A 5,297-nucleotide genomic window follows, 5' to 3' on the forward strand; every position below is an offset into this window, starting at 1 on the left:
CACTCATGCTTCCTGTCTAGAACTGTGTCCGCAGCTGGCCTTGGTTCCCACTGCACCAGTCTGTCCTTGCCCGCCCACAGCAAGAAAGTGGCCTCGTGGGGCACCTGGGCAGCTCAGTCAGTTAAGTGTCTGAGTTCAGCTCAGATCATGGTCTTGGGGTCCTGGGATGGAGCCCTGAGTCAAGTTCCCCACTGAGCAGGGAGTCTGCTTCTTTCTCTTCCCTCTCCACCCCTCCCCCCAGTTGCTCTCTCTCCCTCAAATAAATGAAATCTTTAAAAGAGAGAGAGAGAGAAAAGACGTAAAGAAAGGAAGAAAGAAAGGGAGAAAGAGAGAGAGAGAGAGAAGGAAGGGAGGGAGGGAGGAGAGGAAGGAAGGAGGAAAGGAAGAAACGAGGAAAGAAAAAAGTGGCCTTGCCACACTCCTGGAATTGGAAGGCCCATGGACCACCTCCCTCCACGCCCGCCAGAGCCAGCTGGACCAGGGCTAGACAGATGCCCCCAAAATGTTCAATCCACAGGCTTGCTGGAGCCAACTGCACTAGTTTTGACTTGGGAGATCAGAACTGAGTGGTGGGTCAGCAGAGAAGCGAAGGCGTGAAGCCCAGTCGAATTGGTGGTGCACCCAGAGAGGGTCCCGGGCTGCTGAAGACCCAGGGGCCCGAGAAAACCCTTCGCACCCTCTAGGATGGCTATTATTAAAAAGCAGGCAATGCCAAGTGTTGGTGGGGATGCGGAGAATGGGAACCCCAGGGCATTCCCGGCAGGAATGCAAAAAGGTGCGATTGCTGGAAGAGCAGTGTGTGCCAAACGGTTCTTCCAAGAGTCATCGGTGTACTTGGTGCCACTGAATGATACACTTACAGACGGTGAGAACGGTCAGTTCTGTTTGCGGGTATTTTATAGCAGTTTTGAAACATCGAGGGCAGGAGGAAGACAGACAGAGGGAGAAGGAAGCCAACTGGGGTAGAGCAAAGTTTTCTTTCTTTCTTTCTTTCTTTCATTCGTTCTTTCTTTCTTTCTTTCTTCTTTCCTTCCTTCCTTCCTTCCCCCCTCCCTCCCTCCTTTCCTCCCTCTCTCTCTCTTTTCCTTTCTTCCTTCCTTTCTCTCTCTCTTTCTCTCTCCCTCCCTTCCTTTCTTTTTTTGTAAATGAATTCATTTTTTACTGCAGGATAGTTGGCTGACTTCTTTCTCTCACTGTGGAAAAGGCCAAAAGTCTGGGTGGAGAGAACTGGGGGCTGAGGCGGGGGTCAGGAAGTGCGGTCACAGGTTGTATGTGGAAATCTCTGGGGGTGGGGGTGCAGGTGAAGAGCCCACTGACTTCCTTGTCACTCCTCTGTGGCTCTGGGTGGTGTCTCTGTGACTTCCCCCTGGGGCTGCTCCCCAGGGGCCTAAGACTGCCCTCCCTGGCCATCCCCATGCCCGTGGCCATCCCCGCTCTGGACTTGAATTATTCCACTGTGCTGTGTGGTCTGGGGGTAAAACCCAGGGAATGCCCAGCGAATCCCAGCTTAGGAGGCCTCCTGGGAGCCCTTCCTAGCACTGCCCCTTTCTTCTGTCTTCAGTTCTTTCAAAAGAAGGAATTTCCTTCTTTTGAAGGGAGGGCAGGGAAGCTTGGCCTTTATACCAGAGCTCTTGCTGATGCATTCATTTGACCCAGTACTGGTTAATGGTCTGAGTTGGAAGCCCAGGGGTCACTGCCCTTGTGGACTTCAAGTGCCTTGGGAGCCAAGGTGAGCAGAGCAGGGGAACCGCCCAGGCCCCGGGTGAGCTGGGGAGGCTCTGGGGGACACAGGACAGCTGGGCAGAGATTTCAGGAAGCCTATGAGTGTAGCTGGTCAAATGGGGGGCGGGACTGGGAAGGGCTCCAGGCAGAGGGAATGGCTCCTGCGGAGGCCTGGGATGGGGACAATTGGGGTTATTTTGATCCTGTTTGATGGAGGAGACAACTGACACCCCCTTCCCAATAGTGAACTCAGAAGAGCGGGGCTCAGTGTGGGGTAACGGCTGACCTTTTAGCTTCCAGTCCCACGAGGGATCACACTCCAGTTGCCCACCATATTCAGCCCGAGCCATTTCTCCTGCTCCTACACCAGCCTCCTATGCCCATACTTTGCAAATCTGAATTCAGAGATGCCCGGTACAGGGAGGCCTGGTGTCGGTCAATGTTGCTGTGCGTGGTTTTGTTTTCTGTGACCCGCGGGTCTGAGAGTGGTAGAGGTCTGTGGGAAGAACACAGTTTCTGGGTGTTAGGAGAGCTGAGTCTCTGCCCCAGCCCTGTGGGTGCTCCATGAGTTTGCCACGCCAGTCCCCTTTGCCAGAAATTACTTTGGAGTAAGCATGTGTTCAGGTTCTGGTCCCGCAGAAATCTGCTGGGGGTTGCAGGGGTGGGTGTATTTCTTGGCGATGTGTCCCCCTGGTTAAGAGACCGATGGGGACAAATGTCTCTATCTCCTTTTGGACATTCCCATGCAATGATGTGATGTTGGAGAATCAGCAGCCCTTCTGTCCCAGAAGGGAAAAACATGAGACACACAGAGAAGCAGTTCAGAGCTTAGCTTAGCTGCCAGTTTACTCTTCCTGAGCCTATTCTGTTCTGCTTATACAATTTCTAGTCAGATATTTTCTTGTGTGCAGCCCACATCATCTTAACCAAAGACAGAAGGAAGGGAAGAGAGACCTAGGGAGGAAGCAAGGGACAAAGAAAGTCAGGGGATTCTTTCCATTCTTTCCATGCAGATTAAATTCCATCTCCTCCAAGGATGTCTCCCAGTTTGCCCCCACTGGAGTCCATCTCCCTTCTTCTTGCCCCCCGGGCCCTCTGTCCTTCGTGACATCTCTCAGCACTGGTAGACTTGCATGAACTCTGGCTCGGAGGCCACAGCTGGAGCCTCAAAGTGACCCCTTCTGGGGTCCACACACAGTGTGTTCTGCCCGTGTCCTGGAATGGTAGCCCTGGGATGGACAGAAGCAGGGGGTACTGGGGGAGCCTCTCGGGAGAACTCTCTCCCTAAGGGACACAGGAGTCATCTGGCCAGACTTATCCCTCTGACAAAGTCTCAGACACCTGAAGAGAGGCAGGGACCTGAGCTTCTCATGGCTTCAGTCACTCTCCAGCCCAAGCCCTGCCCACTCAACTAAGGCCTGGGTTCTAGGAGAGGAGAGAGTAGAGACATGTCACACTAACACCTTTGGGAGAGGCTAAGATGTAAGGCAGTTAGGTAAAGCATAGCCCCAAGAAAAGCAGAAACAGGAATTTCCCAGAATATTGATGCCAGGATGGTCCCTGCGATGCCCAGAAATGCTTGGGAACGGAGGAAACAGTAGGAGATGGGATTCTTGCCATGGCTGGAAGGGAGGGACCCTACAAGTTCCAGTTTTTACTTTGGCAATGACTCCATTAAAAAAAAACAAACAAACTTATTTATTTATTTGGGGTGGGGGAGAAGGAGAGGGAGAGAATCCCTAAGCAGACTTCCCGCTGAGCACAGAGACTGAAGCAAAGCTCGATTTTAAGAAACTTCGGATCCTGACCTGAACCCAAACCAAGAGTCAATTGCTTAATGACTAAGTCACCCAGGCGCCCCACACTGAATCCGTTTTTAAGCTCACATCTAAGCTTGTGTTCCCTGCAGATACAGTGAACCAACCTGCTAATACCCTGGCCCTCCGGGGGCTTCCCTCCCACTGGGTGCTGTTATAGGGGTGGATGTCCTCTCCTCCACTCTGTGGGCCCCAGGGTCAGGCATCGGTTTAATTACTATGTGTGGCTTTCAAGCCACCCTGATGGTGCAGTACCTGGTGGCTGTGCAAACCTATTTCCTGACTGGAGTGGTGCTGCTGGATTAACCCCGCTCAGGGCGGTGTAGCTCTCCCTGCACAGCCCCTTTGTGTTATATCCAGGACGTAGAAATACCGGGTCAGAGGATGAACTAAAGTCAACATTCAGGCTTTCTTAACGTTAGCAGGAGAAAGTTTGACTTTGTGGACCATTTCTGTGATTTTTGCATTCATCAATGAATTTCTGTTTTCAAAAATATGTGTATCGGGAACTTCTTTGTTACAAACAAGAGTGAAATTGATTCAAACGACTTCTACCAGAAAGGAAAGTCCAGACATAGATCTAGTGGTTGTAGGCAAAGCTTGGTCTGTAGGCTCCCATGCTGTCACCAAGACCTGGCTTCTCTGTGCCTGTCCTCTGCTTTCTGCGGGGTTGTCCTGCAGCTTTCTCTCTCTCCCCTCATGGAATGAAATGTGGTGGCCATTGCAGATGTCCCAGCTTCCCCCCAGCCCCGCCCTGAGCTGTTGGGGCAGGAGGGGTGCCCCTCTGGTAGTCCCGCCAATGGTCAGAGGGAACCTTTCTTTCCTGAAGCCACAGTACATAGCTCGCATCTCGCTGGTCAGATTGGGGCGTGGACCCAACCCTGAGCCCTTGTTTGTGCCATGATGGTGGGGAGTGGGGAGCAGGAGGAAAGGGGCAGGGAAGGGGGAATGGGGAGCGGGAGGAAACACAAGAACTGTGTGCTGTGGCCACTGCGGGATATCTGTGAGCAGTGGGCAAGCGAGCAAGAAGGGGAAAGCCCGCTGGGACCCGAATTTCAGAGCGGCTCTGCTAACTTGGGAGTGGCTTCTGCTCAGCCTCTGGAGGAGAGTCCAGGCTGGCCCACACCTTGATTTTTGGCCTTGTGAACCACCCAGGCTTCTGGCCTCTGGAACCCTGAGGTCCTAATGTGGTGTTGTTTCCAGCCAGTGAGGGTGTGATCTGGTTCGCAGCACTGGCATGCTAATGAAATCGGGTGCTGTTCTTTTCCTAAAAAGAATGTCCTGTGCCTGCTGTTAACTGGTTCCCCAGTTCATTCATCTTGAACATCTTAAAGTTCAAGAACGGAGCTTTCTCTCTTTTCCCTGCCCACATAGTGTTTCATTTTATGAACTCTGCCATAGCCTATGTACTCATTCTCCCAGGGATAGATTATTTTCAGGGGTTGGGGATTAGGGACAATGTCTCAAAGACTCCCCTTCACAAGTGTGTTTGTGGGCTTGTTGGAGAGTTTTCAGCTTGGCTGAATCTAAGACTGGCTAGAAGGCCGGCATCTTCACACTTTACTGAGCTTCGCCTGAGCTTCGCCAATAGCCCTTCAAAGATGTCCCGTTGACCTTTGCCCCCATGGGGTAGGAGGTGACTTTCTTCTCCCTCTAACTGTGTATCTTTATTTCCGAATTGTAAAATGCACCCAAGAGAGCTCCCATCGTGACCATTCCTAAGCGCATAGTTCAGGGGTATTAAGTGCAATCACACTG

The sequence above is a fragment of the Enhydra lutris genome, unplaced genomic scaffold (genome assembly GCF_002288905.1).
Source record: "Enhydra lutris kenyoni isolate GAN:26980312 unplaced genomic scaffold, ASM228890v2 scaffoldscaffold18, whole genome shotgun sequence".
Lineage (NCBI taxonomy): Eukaryota > Metazoa > Chordata > Mammalia > Carnivora > Mustelidae > Enhydra > Enhydra lutris.